Raw genomic sequence first — 24,784 nt, 5'->3', positions numbered from 1 at the left:
TTAATAAACTGACATCATTGATGACTTGAATCAATATTTATTAATTTTTAATAAAAAAAACTCATTATTTTGTTGTTATCTGGATCTGACACTGAGACACACTTCCAACGTATACCGCGTGAAAGAGTTTAATAATTATTGTCCGCAACTTTTGCCGTCATATAAATTAGCTTAAACCTTAAAAACCCAACTGCAAGTTTTTTTGTCAATCTTTTTTTTTTCTTGTAATAAAATACTTTTTTGCTGGAATCTTCCCTACAAAATCTATAAATTTGTTGTTTACTTAGAGCCAACCTTACGTTTCCAAAACAAAATTAAAAGTTGTTTAAACATAAGTAGTAATATTCGGTGCTGATTTGTACTGTTTTATGTTTTTGGCTTTTTGTTCCAAACTTTCTTTCCTTCTTTCTTTCTTTATTTTATTTTATTTTTTTTTCTTTGGACGTTTTAGTTTAATTGTGTATGACTTGTACGTATTATTATGTTTTTCACCTAATTGCAAACTTAAAAATATAATTCGTTACAATATTTAAAAGAAAACAAAAACAAAAACATCAAAATGCAACCATATGAAATTATTTATCAGGTTCCATCTAATATCAAATTTATTTTTCTCTTTTAAATTGTATATAGTTTATTTATCTTAATAGTTTTTTGTCAATGGTTCATTAAAGTTAGTTAATTGTAGTTAGAATTTATTAGATAGATAAATTAATTATAATGTTAAAAAAAAAAACTAACAAATAACACAATTTTAAATTGTGTTTTTTTTTTTCTATTTTTATTTATTTTCCTTCCATTTATGGTTAATATATGTCTAATTACTATCAAATAATATTAATAAACCATCGAGTAAGCCAACTACATACATTTAGAAGAAAAACAAAAATAAAAAATAAAAAATAAACTTGTTACCAAATAAAGTCCTAAATAAGCCTATTTTGATAAATACTTTTTTTGTATAAATAACTATCACAGAAATCATAACTCAAATAAAAAAGAAAAAAAGAAAAAAAAAAAACCTAAATTGTTAACATTACTTAAAGAGATCCTAATCTTCGTATATAAGGGTTTCCCATATTTTATTTTAATTTTTATTCTTTCAATTAAAAAATATATCCCTTAAAATTTGGTAATTTTGTCCCAACAGAGGGACAGACTTTTTTTTTTTTTCTTTTTCTTTCTTTTTATTTAAAAAATATAGAAGGTAGCATAATCATTATTACACCGAATAAAAATTTATATTTGGATTATGGAATAGATGTAAGAAAATAATAGCTATTCCATACGTTGGGTTTTTCTTGCATTTAGAATCCATTTGGAATTGATATTGAGGCTTGAAAATTGATTACTAAATAATTTAAAATTTTTTTTATGTATTTGATAAAATTTTGATTTTATAAAAATTTAAATTCTATACAGCTTTTTTGAAACGTAAGAATGATTAGCTTCTCAAATTATCTATAGTTAATATAGAAATTTTATCCATTTTTAAAAAAGTTAAAATTATTTTTGTTTTAAATCTATTGATATTAAATTAAACAAACTTATTAATCTATTCTATTGGATTTGCCAGATTAATTCATGTTAAAAAATAATCTTTCAGTTTCCTCTCTAATTTTTTTTTTTTAATAACCATTGACAGATTGGTATTTAATTATTATTACTCTTTTTTTTTTTTTTCATTACTCTTCTTTTATCAACATTTATTATAGTTTTGACCAAAGTAAAAATAATGCTAAATATTTAATAATATATGATACATTTAATAATAAAAAATATATATTTTAGTAAATAAATAATAATAATAATAATAAACAATATATCTTTTACTAATTATATACCGTCTAAATATTATTATTTTTCAAACACTAAAATATTAATTTTGAATTATATAATAATTATGAAATAATAGTTTATCAAATATTTAACTATTTTTTTAATTATTATTATTATTACTATTAATTTTTTTTTTTACAATACAGTTAAAATTGATTTTCTTAAATGAGGATCAACCTTGCAGGATCGGTTCATAATTGAACCAGAATGAACTGATCTGGATAAACAAACCAATGATGCTTAATCCATTTGGGCCTCAACTTGAGCCTTAGCCCAAATTACATTTTCTAAAGGGAAATTTGGCCCTTTACTCCTTAGGTAGGATCTTAATAATTTATATTATTTTTTTTTTCCATCTTTTTTTTTTTTAATATTTCTAAAACACCCTCATATCAAAATTAAATTTTTTTTATTTGTATTTTTTTTTCTTTATTTCTCGAAAACTCTTTTAGTCTTTCAATCCTTCAAGACGTTTTATTTCTTTTTTGGCTTTTTGTTTGTTTTTTCTTCCTTTCTTTTGTGTTTTGCTTACTTCTTTTTCTTTTTTATTTTTTTTTTCTTTCTTTTTCATAACCTCGCTGTAAGTTTTCTCTCCTATCAAAACCCAGCTTTTTTTTTTCTTCCTTTTTTTTGTCTCTTGCTTACTTCCTTTTCTTTTTTATTTTATTTTCTTTTCTTTTCCACCACCTCTCTGCAATTTTTTTTCCCTGTCAACCCTTTTTTTTTCTTTTTTTTTTTCGTTCTTTTTTTTTTTTTATCTTTTCCTCACTTCTTCTCTTCTCCTTCATTAAGATATTTTACATTTTTTTTTGTTTTTTTTTTTGTTTTCTTCCTTTCTTTTGTCTTTTCCTCTCTTCCTTTTTATGTTTTATTTTTTTTTTCCCTTTCTGTTTTGGGCTGGCCATTAATCAAAATTTCACATTCTTTCAAGAATCGCATCGCATTGTAGTGAAGACAACTTCATCGTCCGCTACTCTCTCTCCTAGCATCCCTTTGCAGGTAATAAAAAAAAATCTCAATCCATATATTTAATATTTTTCTAAATACAAATTCAATTTCATAATTTTAGGAGCTAAGTGAATATTCAATGTGCATGTTTTTCTCCATCGATGATGAATTTTTAGTTGTGCTCGTGGAAGAGTGAAAAAGCTTTTGTGATGAAGTCGAGGCTGGCAGGGAATGGATAAAGAAAGGGAAAGGGGATGAGAATCACGTGCTAGGCAATGACTGCTTCGGCGGATGATAGAGTACCGAACATGTGTAAGAGGCAGCTCATGCACCTGATTCTGCTGGGCACTATCTCACTTCCTACTGCTGGAATGGTGGTTCCCTATGCTTCTTTCTTTGTACCTTCTAGCTAAGAGAGTTAATTTTTTTTTTTTATCTGTATTTGACTGAAGCTATGGTTTTTATCCAACTTAAGGAAATCAATAGTGAAATATTGTGTTCAGTACCTTTTCTATCCCAAACAAACATTGAGAAACTAAAATATAAATAAATTTCTAGAATCCCAAACACAAGCTTTTCCAATTTTCTTCTATTTTTTTGGTTGTTTGTTAGTTGAGTAGCTTACTTTTTTCTTCGTTTGCTGCATCCCGCACTGTTGGTCTACAAGTCCACATGGATAAAGGAAATGTGCAGTATTAGCTAGTTTTGTTTATGGCAGAGACTGTGAAATTGTTGTTTAATCATTTCTTAGTGGTTGCTGGTTGGTCTTTTATCATTTGTTATTTACTTGTTTTCGTGTACTTTATAATCAGTTCTAAATATGAATTAATACTTAAAAAGTATATTAACTTCCTTAAATTTCTAAAGTACCAAACTGCGGTTTATAACTTTATTTACAGAGAAGCACCATACATATTTATATATATATGTGTGTGTGTGTGTGTGTGTGTGTGTGTGTGTGTGTGTGTGTGTGTGTGTGTGTGTTTTTGTGTTGATATGTATATGTTATATGTATATATATTTGTGAAAGATCAAATGTGCTTTAGTTTAATACCTAGTTTGGTTATTTGGTACATTAACATCCAAGGTTTGTATGCTTAAGTGACAAAAGGTTTGAAATTTATCTGGACAAGCGGTTTTAAATTTTCTGTATCATCTTGTAGATTGGAAACATGAATTCCCAGTTCAGCATAATGGTCGACTTACTGATTATGTTGAGTAATACAATTTGGAACCAAGTATTTGATCCCATTATTGTAACATGTCCTTTTTAGTTTTGAATTTGATATGTCAATATGATATCTATTATTGTTGTATGCATATGAAAGATAAGTTTAAATTAGATACAGAATGTGTATTGTGTTATCTTATAAGATTCTGAATGTAATGAGTGACTTTATGAAGTTGGATTCATTAATTTAGGTGTAAAAACACTATCATTGCAACATTGAAGGGTTGGGGGTCATTTCTATTGTTATTATTGAATGAATCAATCTATGTATTATATAAGTAAGTTCATATAAAATATTATGGCCATATTATCTGTTTAAGCTAAGTATATGATGAAATATCATTCCTTAGTGTGTGTTTTCCGATCATTTATTTTTGTTTTTATATTCTTGTTATCAATATAAACATTGCTCTAGCTTTGTGTCTCTATTTATTTGAAGTGTTACTTAATGGATGTAAGATCAAGGCTTTTCTGTGGTTTTAATTGAGTATTCTCTTATTTCTTGTGCTTATAGACAAGGAGAATTTGTGTCTTTATGGACTTCCAAATGAGTCATGGGAAATTAATCTACCTATTAAGGAGGCGCCTCCTGAGCTTCCAGACCCAGCTTTAGGTATAAATCATGCAAGGGATGGGATGCAAAAGAAGGATTGGTTGTCACTAGTTGCCAACGCAATTGTTAAACAAATATTTATTTTAGAGCAAGTTACCCCTTTCCGTGCTGTTTCACCTATAATAGTGGAATTGAGTGCCCAATCCATACTGAAAACAACTTGTATTGTGAGAGTAATCATATGTTATCTTTTGTATATTTGAGCTTTGCTAGTTGACTGGAAACACACATCATAGATGCTCATTTACATTCACTTCGCAAACATTTTGATTTTGGTTTCAAAGCATAAACTACCTGTATCACATGATGTATGTTTGATCATAGTCTAACGTTTATACAACCTTTTGTATGTCAAAGTTGCCTTCTTAAAGGAAAGCTCAATGTCTCAAAAGAAAGCTATATATTCTACTATAATCTTTCTCTTACTTAATTATAAAGCTAAATTCCAAATTTTGCTTCCAACAGATCTCTGTAACTTTAGCCTTATAAGATTGTTGACAGATAGCTTTTCATAGTGTGAAAAAATAAATATTTATTGGCCTTTTGAGACATTGAGTCAAGACTTTGTGGTCTGCAATTGTTACCATTTATTTAGTTCCATCTATATACAGTTATAAAGATTGCACTTTTCCATTTTTGTCTCAATTTTATTTTATTATTTTTATATTTCATTTTTGGGCATTTGAATCTTACCTTCGCTATGAAATATTGGATGGTTAGCTGCTATTGTGTCATGCATGGAGAAATTTAGTTGGCTTAATAATAAATATTCAAGTTTAATTCAGTTTGAGTTCTAGTCTAATTAGCTAGCTTGTGCATTTTCTTAAAATTCTGGTTATCGATTTTAAATCTGTTTGAACATTATTTCTAATATGACCTTATTTTTAATATTTTGTTAAATCCCAAAATATGTATACAATGAAGCATTAAATGAATTAAAGAAAAATGCACATTTCACCCATCTACCATTTATCTCTTTAACTATTGATATCTACCCTCATTTATTTCCATTTATTTCTATCCCTCTCTCTTCCTCTCCCATCTACCACATTCAATTTCATCCTCTGTGTCTCTTTCTCTTTTTCTCTTTTCTTGGTTACGTAGCTTTTAGTCTCCCTTTATACTGACCAACCATTCCACAAAACCACCATTTTCTCACTTCATCTCTATTATTGGTTTGCCAACTACTAGATAACAAAAAGACTTTGAAAAGCTTTATTGTGGAGCCTATAGACTTCAGGTTTCATCGGTAATTAAAATATATGTTTGTGGAGTACAGTAAATGAAGATTGGTATGTATATATAAATACATATTTCCCTACCTTTGTTTTCATATATTTCTCACGTTTTGGTTCTATCATTAATTCCAACTTCTATGTTGGTTTTTGTTTTTAATCATTACTGAAATTGCATCCATTTTGACTATTGTTAGGTTATATTTCATCCTGTATAATAAACTTTATATCTTATTCTATTTTATCCACTATGATTATCAGGTGTTGTTAGCTATTCCATTAGGGGTCAATACGCTAACATTTTAACATATTTCTTTGGCATTTTTTTATACGCATTATCGAAAATGCAATCATAATTTTTCTTTTATTTTGTTTCAGGATGATAATTAATCCTTCCACGTAAGGATCTAGTAGAGCAAATATTGGATTTCTTTAGACCATGCCAATTAATTGAAGCGTGTGACAAGAAATAATTATTCTGTTTGCAATTGGTAATCCTTTTGTGATCAATGTCACATATTTCTATTTTACTTTTTTATGATAGAACATGGAATTTATGTTCTGAATATACGTGGATGTACCAACATCAAATAACGAAGATTATACATATTAAAAGGAATTCTACTTTGGTTGAACTTGAAGATGTTGTCTACAATGCTCTCAACTTGGATTCTACACAACATCAATTGACCATTAAGTTTATATACCATATGTGTTTGTCATGCGAGCCGTAAGTTGTGAAAACTGATGATGACCTACATTGCTTTATAGAAGAGTATAGTTCACACAAACCTCCAGATAGATCTCCACTTATTGTTGATGTATTACCCGGGATCCCACACATTAATAATATTGCTAGATGTGTTATGAATGGCATACCTCCAAGTTCAGGATTGATGATTGTTGCCCCACCATGTCAAGTTCCCAAGACAGCTATATGTTCCCCCGATGCTGACATGCAGTACCCAGCGTTCGAACATCATGTTCACGAAACTCTCCCACAACTCACTGAATATTAAATTTGTGAAAATGATGGGCAAACAGTGGAACAAGATCATGACAATGAGTGCTTTGACAGTAATGATTTGAATGAATATCGTAGCCATGTTTATGAAAATGAGGTTAAGGGCAACACTGATTTTAGTGAAGATGAGTTGCATGACATATGTTGGACCCAACATTCGGACTATCAGCTGGTAATAGTCGACATGGTGATTCTCCTCATGGTAATAGTCCAATTAGTAATGTGAACGATGACGTGCTTGATTCTCCTCATACCAATAACCATATGCAGTCCAATCGAGATTCTACATCATTCGTATATGCACATAGGGCTAACCGTAGCTTCGCATTTGTTAATGACCATGAAATCATTCGAAGGAACTAACTCTTTTCGAGTAAAATAACATCAGTTGGATGTCGAAGTCACAAATATACTATCTACATTGAAAATTTATTAAAATACACCTCAACAGCATATTCTTTCCTAAACCAACTAATGTCTTTCGAGCCAAATAAAATGTTTTATTCACTGCTTCTGTACTCAATGAACTTCAAAGCAAAGACACCATAATCACCCCTGCAGAATTACATTAATGAAATGGCATCAAAGAAGTTGATAATGAAAACCAACCATGTGTATTTCCACATGTAAGCACAATAACAAAGCATCAATAAAAGTTAATTTCAAATGATAGCACATTCATACCCATTATTGTGGTGGGTTGCATCTTTGGTTATAGTCATCGTGAATGGATCTAAATTGGAAAGCACATCCGGATTCTTATCGTAATTTTTCCCATCGCGCAATAAGTAAGGCAGCATAAACCTAAGGCACTTGGCATTTTCCATCTCTCTATTCTGGACATATTTATTTCCCATATTTGGATCATATAAATCAATATGTCGAGTGTTCAAGTCAACACATGTTGCCAATCAATGGACGCCTCCATTATTAATAGGGATGTACAACTGAAAATATGAAATTAACCTCATCATCCACAAATTGGGAAACATATTAAGAAATTTTGAATTATATGTATAGACTTACATAATCGCAGATCTACCACAGCATGCTATATTGTGGTGACTTCCCATGCACATAGTTTCGTAGTATCGAATCACAAAAAAAATGTGCTTCGAGATGCCTCAAATGTGGGATAATGGCCTTTTATTGATAACTGCTAAAGAATTAAATAGATACAATAACTTTTAACTCCGATATAAAAGGTTTTCAATATAAAATTAAGCAATAATGTAACTTTCCATACTCTTACCTAAATTAACATGTCCATTATGTCACAGTTTTGGGTGAAAATGCTCTGATGCTTAAACCACTTTTTTCTTATAAAATATAAGATGGTGTCCATATGCTACAAAATATATAAAAGGAAATCATAAACAAGTGTGAGGTGATAAAACATCATTCCAAAATTGTGAACACAATGAATTTACATGAAGGTAAAGTATATAACTTACATTGGATGTCAACCATCCAGCAGGGGTAATTAGATCATTAAAAAACTTCTTATCCATCGTCATATAAGATGTACACAAGCTCGATCCTACCGGTGCCAATCTATTCCACTCCGCGAACGACCTCTCCTTCGATGCATTAATAGGTCGTTTGAGATGCAATTTTACCTTCTTTTTACACGGATTGGTATACGTGGAGATTATGATGTGACTGCTAGCAAACCCTACCGAATCACCTTTTCTCACCAAATTTATGCATCCGAGCCTTCACCTCACTCTCCTTCTCCCCGTCCACAGATGGTTCATGATGTGGACTATCGGCTGAAGCATTAATATCTTAGCCCAATTGCAATGACCGATATGTTATCAAAGCCCATGAATCCTCAACATAGCGTCCACCAGGTATGATGGGATTGAATGGTGTTTTACAATCCTCATCCATCTTCTTGCCACTAGAATCCTCTATGGGTGCATCAAATTCTTCTTCTTGCTCTCCATATGACGGTGCCAAAGGGGATGACGATCTCACCGAAGACGGTGGTGATTGTGTGTGCATATGATGTTTGGCCTACAAAACATAATGGTTATTTTGCGATTTCCAAAAACAAATCATTGTTGAATTACAATATATATATATATATATATATATTTAATAATGATGAAACCCTAAAGTATATTGTAACCCTAAATGATACCTGATGCTTTAGTAGGTCAATAACATAACTAAGCATCTTCCTTAAAGATTGCATCTCCTTTTTACCTTCATCACAACTATTAGCCACAAATTTCTTTAATTCATCCAATTTTGTCTCCAAGCGAGCAATCTAATCAATATCAATATCCAAAAAATAAGTAAATACATATTATTACAACTTATGTAATACATATTTTGCAAATAACAATTGCATAACCTTACATTATCATCAGGTGGGACACTGCAATGCTTTTCAGCTTTGGACACATCTATAGCACCAACGGCTGCATTGGATACTATCTATGCTACAAATGGTGGTGCTGTATATCGAACCTCATGTATGTTAACTACTATCGTTTGCCAGTAATCCATATTTTTCTCCTCATCAGTAACATTTAACCTCCAATGCGCAACATACTACATGAAGTTAATAAATACATAAAAAATGGAAAACAAAAAATTATATATTAGAAACAAAAAATGTAATGTTACTTGAATGCAGTCGTAGCATGTAGTTTAATTAAATTTGCCTTACATTGCTATTTGAGGTGAATCAACGACGGACAGCAAAATGGTTCGGTTGACTTGTAGCATGCCATCCAATGATCCTAGGACAACGAGTTTTCCACCGCTCGCCAAAATGTTTACCAAAATCGAGAATTGCTTCAAAACCCCACACCTATAAAATATAGAATGTAGGTTATTGAATATAATTTTCAATTAAACACTACATTTTTAATTAACACACTAAATTTATTAAATATAAAATGTATCTGAAACGCCAATGGAAAACCTTTTAGATCGTACTATTGTGAGTTATTTTTTACTTCATGTCCTCTATGATGGAATGCATTGTGCAATGACTCAATCGTCTCCTTGTAGTTTAGAATATCCTAAGGATAAGAACTAAATAGCTCGATATCAGTAATCAATTCAACAAATTTTTTATTGATTTGAACCCTTAGATCCATTCCTAGTACACCATGCACTAGGAAATATAGTAACGCAATGCTTACTGCATCCCAATCATCTCTAAAATTTGTATGTTTAAATATTTGTTCCAATTCTGGTGGTTTCAAGTTAGACCTATCTTCCAACAACCTCTTGCACAGCTCCATTGATTTACGATTAAGCTCAATATCATTTGTAAAAGGATACCGATAGAACTTTAAACCAGTAATAAGTGCGAATTCCCATTTCGTAAATTGCACTCTAGATCCACCAAAGTTAAATTCAAGTACTTGAGGATCGTTGAATACAACTTCTTCGTAAAGTAGGTTATGAACTATATGACCAGAGAATCTAAGGTTCTTCACTTCAAATAAGTGTCCAAACATGTCTGCCTGTACTTTTCTAGCTGACCTGTGAGCACACTTTTAATTACTTTGTTGGCTTTTATTGGGTTCTCAAAAAAATGTACCCTAGCTTTAAATATATCAGCATTCTTGAAAATCTGTTCCCTTGTAGAGTCGCTGGCTTGCAAAATAAATTACATAAATGGAACGAAAGTCAACCATTTACGCGTACATTATTTTTCCACCCCAACTGATAATAATAATGTTCAAGCAAATCTTAAGACATATGTGTTCAGATTTTAGGTCATCAACCTACAATGAAGTAAAAAAAAATAATCCTGATGGTCTATCGGCAATTACCGATGGCCATCAGGTGTAATTTTTCTTGGATATTCACATTCATGAATAAATAGTTAAAAATGTCGTATCATTTACTGCACCAAACTACATAAATAACTATAAAACTTATCATCTCAAATGGTGGAGAGGAGAGTGGAACGTGGTCTAGAAGTTTGGTGCTTTCCATCTCAGCTTTGGATTGCTACCAAGAAGTTCTTTGACATTTAAAGTCGGGTGCTGATGTGCTGCCCCCTCCCTTCTTCAATTGAGATCGTAAGTTCGTCTTTGGTGCCATCATAAAGTACAACCTATAAATGTAAATTGACAACATCAATAACTTTTTATCTACCTTTAACCACATAGTCAACTATATATACATAATAACCATAACCCTTAATTACGAATACAAAATAGATATAATTCTAAACAATACAAAATAACCATTTAAAGTTAAATTGCCAATGCTGCTCATTTTTCATCTACATCTAAAGTGTATACATATGTATGTATATAACTACGTATAAACAACTTATATAACATAAAAATTTGTCAAACACATTTATTTATCCATACAATTCCATCTTTTTTATCACTTATATGAACCTCACATGAATCTTATAAAATGAACGAAAAATTATCAAAACAATGCATTTCAATGTACCATATTCATTAAGAGAGATCTCAATTGATCAAAAAAATTAATTTACATTGGTTTTAATTTTTAAGCTTGTGCCTGTCTAAAGGTTTGCTAATAACCAAAAATAATTATATTTTTTAAACAAACTATAAAATTTTATAAACTCCATATTTTGTTCTCCTTTTGAAACCCTAAACCTTTACGGAAAAAAAAAAAAAGTTGACGTTAGCAAAAACAGTATGCCGTCTGTTACACACAACACAAAACAACATGTCATTTTCCCTGAACAACGTGTCGTCTGGGCTGGACGACCGAACGAGATGTTGTTTGTCCCAGATGACATGTTGTACACTTCTCCTTCAAGCTTCAGCCGGGTCGACCCGAACTCGCCTAAACAGGGTCTTGGACACGAATTCCGACCAGAACGTTTCTCCCACCTCTGGCCACCGTTTCAGGCCAAACCGGTCCCATTTTATTCATCTCTTCATTTCCTACTGACACCCAATGTCAGTATATCTTAGAACCTAGATTATAATAACTTCCATATAAAAACCTTAATCTCACATAAATTTCAAAAAGTTTAAAATTTGAGCTGGTTTTAAGCATCAATAAAAGAATTCACACTCCTAAATGTATCACATTATACTCAAAGAATGTCATATATACTTAAAATTCCAAATATTTAATGTAAACATCAACTCTACAATATATATATACACATGGAAAAACAGTAAACAAAAAAAATAAAAAAAATACCTAATGATGCTCTTTGAGGGAGAAGACTAAGCCACTATCAGGTTCTGCTTGTATTTGATCAAAAAGCAAGGATTATAACTCGATGAAAAAGTGGGAAAAAAGTGATTTTTTTATTTTTTTTTTTTAGTTGAAAAGTTAAAAACGTGGTGTGGTGAAATTGAACGAAGGGTTTTTTATGGAAATTGATTGAAGTAAAATGAAATAACAGGACATGAATGTTTTTTGAAATTTTTTAAAGGGTATAATTGATATTAAAGGGTAAAACAAAAAGTATGGGGAAGGAAGGGGTATAAATCGTTAAGGCCCTGCCCACGGGGGCAACGGGCCAAATTCCCCTTTCCTAAAAGCTAGTTTATTTTTTAAGTTGAAATGCTTATTTTTAGGCCTAATTTTTTTTTTTTGGGGTTTTTTTTCATAGAAAGTGGCTTTCAATCCAATTCATGTATTTACTTTTTGAAGTATGCTATTTGTTTAATTTATTCTAACAAACTAAATAATTTAAACATACATCTAGCTAAGCAATCAAACATGTTAAATAAACCATTTACCAAAAAAAAAAAAAAATATTGTTGAATAAACCACCTACTACGTAAGCATCAAATATGTGGAAATAATACAAAATAAAAGTTGCAAACAAGGCTAATCTATTACAAATACAATATAATTATGTAAGTCTATAATCAGTTTCCTAATTATTCAAATACAAATATGCCTATTACAAATTTAAACATACATGATGCATCCACTTAGTTGCCTAATTAATTACAATCCAAATTTGAAATCTTATGCACGAAATGGAAATTCCATCATTAAATAAACTAATAATCCATTAAACATAATTGTCCTCCATACTTTCCTTTAACTAGTGACCACAATCAGCTGCCACACCATCATTAAACATCCAAAGATGATTGCATCAACAAACTATCATAGCTTCAATGAACATTAAAATCACAACATAATTAAATAGTAAACAATACAAATTAAATGCATAGGTAAAAAATTATATAGAATCAGAAACAAACTAACCAAAAGTAATTTTATAATCAAATAGGTGGAGATAGAGACTGTTTTGTAATACAAGATTCTCCTAATCATAATAAGCATAAGTTGTTAAATTAGTAAATAAACACTAATTAGAAATTATAAAAGCTGTACAAAATTAATAAAATTAAATTATTATCTAACAAGTGAATCATAATATGCAACATCTTCAATAGAGACTTCGATTTTATAATCGTACATCATAGGAGAGGATTGCAACCAGTTTTGATAACAAATCAATGCCTACACTATGTTGGACCCGTTAAACTTCAGAATGCATAAAAAATGCAATCTCCAGGACTAAAAGCAGATTCATATGCCACAATAGAAACTTGAATGACATATATATCTCTTGCAATTTTAGATAAAATTCAATATCTTATGCAATTATTTTTCCACTAAGCCAAGATATCAAATTATCATTCTCCACATCCTCACATGAATCCAACAAGTATTTATCCACCTCGGTCTTTATTCCAATATATTTTTCTCCATTTTCCATTTTCTAAATTGTGACTCCTTCAAATGCCAACAATCAATTATGATCACATCATCTAATCAATTATTCTCACTTTGATGTGTCCCATTTGATGGAATTTGGTGTTGTTTATGTTGTTGTACCCTAGAGCACAATCATTCAAGATGTTAGTCAAGAATGATTGTTGTTGGTTCTTGGTTCTTGATTTTGTGTTTTTTTGAGTTTGTTAAGGTTTTGTTTCTGGTTTTAATGGCGGTTTAGAGTTCTTGAGAAGGTTTTTAGCTTTTGGGAAGAAGAAGAAAACAAATGTAGTAGTTGAGAGAGAGAGATCCGAAATTGTTATTTTTCAATTTTTTTTTTGAATATTACTTCCCCCTTTTGTCATTATAATTTTCATACTTTTAAATTCATCAAAAAAGGCAATAAGACAGCTACCATATTGAGCAATAAATACAAAAGCATTAAAAGTAACCAACCAAGCCAAACTACCTCAACTAACTCTAATCAATGTGGGCATGCAAGAAACCTTCTTTAATGGGCAGTTCGACTTGTCTAAGGCATTTGAATTTGAAAACCAGCTCCATTTGACTTGAAAATTGGAGGGAAGCCTTTTTGAATATTAAACTGTGTTCTAGCAAAAAACCAGATAAAACAAAGTCCATTTTCCCATTCAAAATGTCCAGATTTCTGGGCAATAAAACTGCACAAGGGTCAAATTGTTTAAGGCTTAACTCAGCCTTCCCAGCTCCAAATTGGGCCATTCTTTTTTATGCTGCTTCCTCTGCGTTTCTAGCTTATTATATCCAAAATTCAGATCCAAATCCCAAACCTTCTTCAAACGGAATCCAAGGAAGTGGACTTATGTTGCTGGAAATACAATTCCAGCAACTAGACAAAAAGACCCTAAGCTTTAGTTAATGAGTTTAGGGCATTACAAAAAGGATATTGTTCTTAAACATTACAAGATAAAATAAAATGCATAAACATAAATAATGTTTGGTCTTTGATGTTGCAAAACAAAAAGTGCAAGTGTAACCGAACTACCTTGCACATTGTGGCAAGATCACCACATTTCAACACCATTGTTCACTATCATTGGGATTGGACACTTTTGTATGGTCATTCTTAGAATCAACTTCTTTATAAAAATTATAAAGATTAACAAAAGTGCATTCACATTCTTAGCCAAAGATTCAACCTTATCACTTTCATAAGCATTTTCAAAGAGATGTAATACATATTCTGGCTTATAATGGAGATCAAGTACATTGCACGTAGCAACAATTTGTTGACATTTCCAAGAATCATATTATTTGAAAAAGCATTATTAATTGTTATTGTGAATACCCTCTCAATACCCCATTTGATCAAGCAATCCTTTATAACATTACCAATTGTCACACTTTTATAATTTTGGACAATAAAAACATTTGAGATTCTCTTATGCAACTGCCATTCATAATCAATCGAGTGAGCAATAAAAATCATATTACTGTTATTTTGAATGGAAGTCCATATATATGTGGCAAGATAACCACTTTGCTTACTTAATGCAAACGCACTCCCCATGCTTTTTTCTTATCCAAGTACAATTAAACCACATCTCTAGAAATTGTTCCAAGAGATGGTGAATTATAACTGGGGTTCAAAGCATGATAAAGCTTTCAAAACCCTTCCCTTTCAACATGGCTAAATGGCAAGTCATCTGTGAGTACCATTTGTCAATGTACAAAAAATAACTCAAAAAATATGTATTGCAATAATAATAGGTATACCTATCCTTTCCTTCAATTTAAGTAAAATAACATCTAATCTTTGAATCTTTTATTGATTTTCTCTTATTCAAAATGGATGGTGAATGTGCTTTAGAAGCTGAAGATGGTGACATTGGCCCATCAGAAATGGCTAATGTACTACATATTTCAATTGATGGAGACGTGTTGTTGGTAGCGTTTTAAAAACACCCTATTATACTTCAAACTCATTTATTTAAAAATTGAAATTGCCATTAGAAAAATCATATGAGGAAGAAAATATATCACATAGTAGCCAATAGCATAACAAATAATAATAATAATAATAAATCACAACAATAATAATAATAATAGATAATAAAACTTATAAATAAGTAAAGAAAAATAATAAGGGAAATACAAAACATAGAGTCTATGTTGATAAAATAATTTATAAGAAGAATAAAGATAAGAGAAAAAGAAATAAAACTTATGATATATCATTCAAAGGATAAAACCATATGCATTTTAACTATTTAACTGTCCATATCTAACTTCATATTTTATAATAACAAAAAAACAAAAAGAATGGACACTTATCAACTTTGTAAAATCTAATCATAGAAAATACGGAAACTTAAAATAACTAATACATTCATGGAAGAGCAATTTCAAAAGAGCATTAGCCATATAGGCATAAAAAAACCTTGTTGACTTGTTTTCTACTGAATAAATATGAACATCATGTTAGAAAAACATATTGTAAAGTCATTTAAGAGGAATATAAAAAATATATATCTTCTTCAGTCATAATTGCTTTAGTAATGAAATTAACACTCAAATATTTTTGACAAAGTTTCTAGCTTAATCCCATTTAGAATATAACTTGTAATTTCAATGGAAACCACAGCCAATTTATACTCTAAGTTACAACCTTTTTTTAGAAACAACTTTTATCATTCTTACCACCAAAAAAGAATGGATAATAAAAAACTCTATTGTCGGATAGAACATGGATAACTAATTGATAATATTACCTTTTTATTTAATTATCCAAATGATAGTACAATAGGTGGACCATCTATGTAAATGTTTCATATTCTCCCACTTACTTCATATATTATAATAAAACTGAATGGTTCCTTTGTTTTTAATAGTAAGCAATAAATTTTACCTCCATAGTAGACCCTTTAATTACAAATTATTTAGTACTTTTCTCAGATATAGCTCTTTCATCAAGTAGAAAATTATATCCTAAAGTAGATTTCTTTTAGTTCACACATTCCGCGTGGTTAGAATCTGAATACTCGCCTACTTCTAAATGGTCATTCCTTCTATGAGTGAGCTTGTAATTCTTGGTACCTTGCAAGTATCTCATAATCCTTTTAGTAGCTTTCCAACATTTCAATCCTGGGTTATTCTGATACTTGTCTAGCACTCTTACTGCAGAATTAACGTACGGCCTCACATAGACTTAAGCATATATTAGGTTGCCAACTGCAGAAGTATAAGTAAAGCTCTTCATTTGCTCACGTTCTCAGTCATTTTTAGGACGTTGATTCAAACTGAATTTATATGCATAGCCTTTTAAAGTAAACCTTTCTAAAACTCTTTCAATATAGGCTTTCTAAGACAATCCTAATGTCCCTTAAGAATTGTCTCTATAAATCTCTATGCCAATGATATGAGAGGTTTCAACCATATCCTTCATTTCAAAGTTTTGTATGAGGAATTGTCTTGTATCAAATAGCAAATCAAAGTCACTGCTTGCTAGTAAAATATTATCTACATAAAGGACTAGAAAAATATATTTGCTCCCATTGATCTTGGGATATACACATTTATCAATAATGCTTTCATTAAAGCCATATGAAGTAACAATAGTGTTAAAGTTTAGATACCACTAATAGGAAGCCTATTTTTGCCTATATATTGATCTCTTCAATTTACAAATCAAGTGACTTTCTGCATCTTTAACAAATTCTTCAAATTTCTTCATGTACCTCTGCTCCTTAAGATCTCCATTCAAAAATATCATTTTCATATCCATTTGTATAACTCTAAATCAAAATGAGCCACCAAAACCATAATTATTCTAAATGAATCCTTTTTGGAATATGGAGAAAACGTTTAATGATAATCAATACTGTCCTTTTGAGTGAAACATATGGCTATAAGTCTAGCTTTATATCATTCTATATTGCCAGATACATCCCTCGTTGGTCTTATAAACCCATTTATGATTTATGGTTGAATGCCCTTGTGGTGGCTCAACAAGGTCCCAAACTTGATTTAACCATGGATTCTATCTCATCCTTCATAGTGTCAATCTAAAAATCAAAATTTTCTCCTTTCATAGTTTGTCAAAACATGCTGGATCATTATTGGGTTTAACATCAAAGTCAAACTCCTATAAGTACACTAAAAATTCATTAGAAATTGCAGACCTTTTTATTTTGGAGGAACTTCTAATTCTCATTGTCTCATCTAAAGTTTGAATAGCAAGTTCTTTATATACTTCATTAGGTAGTTATTCTTTAATTGGATCTTCCTTAAATACCTCAAAATGATTATTGAAAAGAACTCAGTTGTTCTTAAGAAGATAGAGTTTCCATTTCTTTATTAAATTCAATATTTCTAAGAAATTCACTCTCACTCCAATTCATGATCCTCTAGAAATTTTGTATTTCTAGCTTCAACAATTTTTTGAGTATTAATGGGCAATAAAACCTAAACCCTTTAGAGTTTACTAGATAGCCTATAAAACAACCACTTATTGTCCTTGAGTCCAGTTTTTTTATTTGAGGATTATAAATCCTTATTTCAATAGGACAACCCCATATGTGTAAATGTTTTAAACTCAGTTTCCATCCATTCCATATTTCAAAAGGTGCTTTAGGAATGGCTTTAGATGGCACCTGATTCAAGATATACACATCAGTCTCTAAATGTTAGGTTCATTATTTTTGCTAAACCATTTTGTTGAGGTTTACCAAACATAGTATATTAGGCAATAAGCACTCTTCTCTAGAAACCTAGCAATTGAACTTGGCATCTGTCCATTTTTTGTGTACCTTCCATGATATTCTCCACCTCTTTTATAATCTTTATGTGTTTCTCTTTTTGTTTCTCTACCTTAGCCTTAAAAATCTTAAAGGCTTTTAGTACCTGTTTTTTATGATTTAATAAATAAAGATCATGTATCTAGAATGATCATCTAAAAATGAGATGAAACATCTTTAACCAGTTATATAAGGTGTAGGAAATAGTCTACAGATATCCATATGATAGTGTTAAAGAATTTTAGAATTCCTTTTGGCACCTTTAGTGGTCTTATTGGTTTTCTTTCTTCGAATGCAATCCACAGAAGTTCCAAAATCAACAAAATAAAGAGTTTGTAAAACTCCTTCACTTTCTAATTTTTAAAATCTATGTATAGAAATATGTCCTAATCGCCTATGTCATAACTTAGAGAAGTTTTCATTAACAATAACATACTTAATGCCAACTTTATTTTCATTTTATGTTAATAAACTAGTTATAGATCCGTGCAATGCACGGCATGTATAATTGCAATACATTATTTTAATAATAAGTTATGAAAATAAATTATAGTCAAATCAAATACAAAGCATCATAAAAGCAATATTAAACTTAATTTGAAAACTCTTTGAAGACTATATTTAGTGGTTGAATTAGTTAGTTCTCCATCTTTATCACAAATTAATGTCTTCAAGCATTTTCTATTTATAACTCTATAGACTGTAACTTATAGTTGTCCATCATTGAAAATTGATTTTTTCACATCATATGAAAGAGATTGACATTGCTTCTTGTTAATAATCCTAGCATACGACACAACCAAAAGATATTGTCTTCGCTAAAACTTGAAAAGCAATCTTGAGTCTGATAGAGTTAAAATCATTCTAGGAATAAAAATCTGATATCCTGCATTGTTTTCTAAAATAACCTTACCTTCCAAAATATAATTTCCAAGCTTTGTAATGATCAATCTAGTCCTATTGCACAATCTTGAAGATTGATTAACATTTTTTAATAGCATAATGGGAGCACTGACCTCAACTTTAACTGATGATTAGGCACCCCTGAACATTTTATAGTGTTTAAAAATTCAATGTATGAGATCTCCTATAAGATCAATATTAGAATCCGATTTACAAATTGCATCAGAATTTAAATATGTCTTTTCCTCATTTCGATTAAGGGAACCCATAATGTATTTATTTACCGATTTAATAATCTCAAACGTTAGGGCAAGTATTGTTCTTTCTTGCAAATACAATAGATCATTAATAACCTCTAAAAAAGAAGGATACATACTGTTGCGATAATAGTATCTAGATCCCAACAACTACCAAATTAAGATTAAAAGTTATAACAATATGGTAGGAATAGTAGTAAAATGAAAAATCTATTCATTTAAGTAATAGGTGAGACAATTGCTTTGAAATATTTAAATATAAATAAAACAATATATAATTAGTAATCATTTTATAATTTTATGTTTTCTAATAGTAGCATTTTATATTATATATAATGTCATATTTTGTCTCAAAACATAAACAAAGACAATGTCAGTTCCTCTTCTATTTATTAAAAATTTTGCTTTTTTGCAGGGTACCAATTATTGAATTACTTAGTGCCATATATAATTAAGTACTATTTTTATAATCAACTTAAACTGCTCAATAATGAGTTGGGGATTTTGGAGGACGTATAACTTCTGTATATATTTATTTGAAAAATTACAAAATGTTTTAGATTAAAAAAGAAACACAAAAATAACAAAATGGTTTTATTAAAAAAAAAAAAAACACACAAAGCATAATTGCTAAATATATGTTGACATATTAATTTTGTAATACTTTTTTACCTTTATAGATTCCACCACATCATGATAATTTTTACAATAGTTTCTTCACTTTCTAGGTTATTAGAGACGAGTTTTTCTTCGAGATCCTAGGCTTTTAGCATTATCTTTGTCAACAATTTCTCCAATAATCTTCAAAAAAATTTAAAAAATACAAATATAAAATTTTGGCTACAAATCATTGCATAATAAACTTCTTACTTGCCAAACAATTATTGTTCATCGAGTTCAGTTGCATTCAAAATTTTAGCAAATGATTTGAATATAAAATATTAAGTCTGGAAAACTTTCATTCAAAATGTTTACAATATTAGTTTTAGACATAAAGTTCAATTTGTATATGTTTCTTGTAGTTTTAAATTTGACATTATTAATTCCTACTATAAAATTTCACATTAAATACAATTGGCTTTTATAAATCAATGGTTTGAAATGGCAAACCAATGGATTTTTTGTTGTAATATGAATTCTTTTACCCTATAGACGTTTGGAAAAGTCTATATATAATATTATATATAATATTAAATAATAATATTTAAAAATACGGTTTGTATATATTATATGCTCATTTACACACAAAGCTTTAAATTATATCATATACATTATTTGTGATAAATAATCAGAAAATTAGAAATAAATGGAAATTTGATATACTGCTAATAATAATATGTAATGATTTTTTTTTTTAAAAAAAAAACATGTTCATTCATTAAAACCATCTTAATGTTATTAATTTCTGATTTATCATTAAAGTTTGGAAATTTTCAAAGTCTTAGGAGTTGAATTTTGAACGTCTATTGCATCTTGTTAGTGCTGATTTGGTTGATAAGATTTACCTGTCCGAGCATATTTGAAAACTTTATTTTGAATTTTTTATTGTTAATAAGTATATTCAAACTTAAATTTTTTTTTAATCTATATCATACAAATTTATTAAGAAATAAAATTTTGACCTCTATATATAATAATATTTAATTATAAAATTTATATTCAAACGTGTATATCTATCTAATTTTTTAACAAATAGAATAAAATTACATTCTTTATGTAATTTTTTATTACAGCAAAATTATGTATATCTTTATTATTTTCTATATAAACATATTTGTATATGTAGAGATATTTAAAACTTTTTACAAAATATAAAAAGCTTAAAGCAAGAAAAAAAAAACTATATATATATTTGTTAATGTTCTCCTCCATATATATATATATATATATATATATATTTATGGACACCAAAATAGTTTTTTTACAGTTATGTATATCTTAATTATTATATATATATATATATATATATAGATATATGTAAATATAAAAGGTCGTACTTTTTTTTTAGAAAAGGAAGAAAATAATTACAACAATATTAAATTGCAATAATAAGGGAAAAAAGGGAAAATCTAAAATAACAAAGGAAAAGATATAGTTAATTTTTTTTATCAAAAATAAAAATACTTAGTTTTTTTTCAGAATTTTATGTCTATATTATGCATGAAAGAGTTCAAATTCAACTAACATATATCTTATCTAACCAATATGTATAATTTTTTAATTTTCAATAATATTTGTTTTCCATATATTACATCATCAATAATATATCTTATCGAACACACTTTTAACATTTTTTGGAATATTTTCGAAAATTTTTCCAAACATGTTTTTTGAATTCTAAATATAAAATTTATTTTACATAAATAGTAACAAAAATTAAAATAAATAAAAAAGATAATAGATATTTTTAGACAACATTTGTAGTGGAACAAATAAAGAAGAACCTGTACATATATAGAGCTCAAGAGAGTTAAAAAAACATCAAAGGATTCATAATAACAGCATATAAATCATTGATTTGTTAATAAAAAATTGTTAGTTTTATAGTATAAAATAAAGAATTTATAGAATTTAAATTCAAATTGAGGAAAAAAAGAATTATTTTTCTCCTTCTTTTAAAGTAAAAGAATTCTAACATTATTTTTTTTTCCTTTTTTCTTTTTCCATTTATTTTGGCTATGAAAATAAATGCTCAGAACCTTACGTTTTTCCATTTATTTTGGCTATGAAAATACAATTATACCCGAAAGATCTATTCCTACAATTATACTTGCAACTTGGAAGTTTCCCATCTTTTGCATATAATCATATCTGTTTTCTCCTTCAGGAACTCCGAACTTGCCTTACCCCCGAGGAGTGCCTCTTGAGCAGGAAGAGGAATCCTCATTTGACTAAGGAGCAGATAGAGGATGAACTTAAGGCGTATCTTGGAGTCAGTAAGGTTATTTGGTTGCCTCGTGGATTATATGGTACATACTACATAATTCAACTTGATTACCAACTATCCTGTTGTCTCAATAGTCTTACTTTGTTCTGTAGATTGACAACGAATTGATACATAGGAATCCTGCTTAAGATGTAGCTAATTTCCATTTGAAACAAATGAAAAAAATATTTATTTATTGCTGCACTATATATTGATGTTCCACATGTTTTTTGGTAAAAAAAAAAAAAAAAGGGTATGAAAAAAATGTTCAGTTTCAGTAATATCCTACTAGGAGTCAACTAATTGAAAATGGATTAAAGATGACTAGATAATGGAAAACCCAACAGCTTCTCCCTCTTGCCAAAGAAATCGGTTATGACTAGATAATGGAAAACACAACAGCTCGTCCCTCTTGTAAAGAAATCGGTTCTGTGCCAATGGCCTTGTGGTGTAGTGGGACTTTGCATGGAGTTGTTTCCACGTCTGATTCCAAAACCAGACAAGAAGGGAGGGGTTGAGGGAATGGGAATCATACTACTTGCTACCCCCATGTGTAAACCAGTTGTTGGACCAGTGAAGAAAAGACAACTAATTCAATGTCTTCCATTTGTCTAGCTGTGTTCTGTTCCGAAATATTCCTTCAAAAACTTTGAAGATTAGTCTCATTTATCTTTAGGCTAATAATTCATGGAGTAGGATGATGTTACTTAAGCATACCTTAGGTATTTAATTCTATGAAACAAATGTAATCTTAGTTAGCTAGGTTTACAAGTTTTTGTTGAAATTACTCTATAACAATATCTAAGCCTATGCCTGCATAATTGTTTGAAAATTAAGCTCGAGATAAAACAGGTACATTTACTAAGGTCCTTTGGAAACCTGTTTACATACAGTTCCTCATTCTTACAGCTTACTAAAGTTCTAGTTTATTTGGATAGGTTTCCAGTTTATTGGGATAGGTTTCCAGGTGGAATTGTTTTTATTACTGATTAGTTGTGGTCATCTTTTCTTTCTCTCTATCTGTGGTCTGAGTTGTGATGATACTTTCAATTGATGTTTCCTGGAATTTTTATGTATACATTTTTCGTACATAGCTTATGAGTTTTATATATAACCAATTTGGATAGATTGCTCTGTTTCATACTTGTTACACCTTTATTTTATTGAAATTAAATAAAATAAGTTAAATTTAGTATTATTTATAGAATTTAAATTCAAACGAATTTATCTATCTAGGTTTATATCTGAATATGAAGAGATATACAAAAGTTTCACAAAAAACTTATCTAAAGTTTAAAAAAGCCAAAAAAAAAAATATATATTAATCACTACAATATATATAAAGATATACATAAGTGAAAAAAATGAAAAACCAAAATAAGAAAGGAAAATATATATTTAATTTTTGGGTAAAAAATAAAAATAATAATTATTTTTTTTTTGAAATTTCATATCTATATTATATATGAAAGAATTCAAATTCAGTAATATATCTCTTATTTAACTAATATTTATAAGTTTGTAATTTTCAATAATATTTTTTTTTTCCATATATGACATTTCATTTAATACTTATGAAACACAATTTTACCATTTTTGGGAATATCTTGAAATGTTTTGAATATTTTTTTAAATTCTAAAATATAAAATTCATTTTATAATCTTTATTTTACATAAATATGGTAATAAAAATTAAACAAGAAATTAAATATTATTAGACAACATTTATAATGGAACATATAGGGAAATACTTGTACGTATATGGAACTCAAGAAAGTTAATGGAGCATTAAAAGATTCAAAATAACAGCATATAAATCATTGATTTGTTAGTAAAAAAAATAGATAACTTTTTGGTCAAAAATAAAAATAGTTAATTTTACCAAAGTTTCCATATTTATATTATACATTAAAGAATTCAAATTAAGCATTATTTATGGAATTTAAATTTAATTGTGTTTATCTAGATATTTAATTTTATATAAACACGTTTGAATATGTAGAAATAGATAAAATTTTCAAAAAAGAAACACTTATTTAAAGTTTAAAAAAGCAAAATAATAATAATAATAATAATTACAACAGATATACATAAGGAAAAAAATGAAAAGTCGAATAAAAAGGGAAAATAAATATTTAATTTTTTGATCAAAATAAAAATATTTAAGTTTTTTAGAATTTTATATCTATATTATACATGAAATTCAGTAATATATCTATTATTTATATGTATAATTTTAAAAATTTCAATAATATTTTTTCTCCATATATGACATTGCATTTAATATTTATCAAACAGAATTTTACTATTTTTTGGGAA

At 28.8% G+C, this 24,784-nt stretch overlaps 1 long non-coding RNA gene across 1 annotated transcript; it reads left to right on the top strand.

Annotated features, from left to right (window-relative positions):
- The first annotated feature begins 2,674 nt into the window (after nt 1-2,674).
- LOC112491824 (uncharacterized) lies at nt 2,675-4,944 on the top strand. Its single transcript, XR_003056165.3, has 3 exons — nt 2,675-2,838; nt 2,964-3,161; nt 4,533-4,944. It is a non-coding gene; the product is annotated as an uncharacterized LOC112491824 (long non-coding RNA).
- Nucleotides 4,945-24,784: the final 19,840 nt, after the last annotated feature.

This window comes from Ziziphus jujuba, chromosome 2 (genome assembly GCF_031755915.1).
Source record: "Ziziphus jujuba cultivar Dongzao chromosome 2, ASM3175591v1".
Lineage (NCBI taxonomy): Eukaryota > Viridiplantae > Streptophyta > Magnoliopsida > Rosales > Rhamnaceae > Ziziphus > Ziziphus jujuba.
Note: the sequence above shows the minus strand (reverse complement) of the source record. Positions and strands in the feature narration are given on the sequence as shown.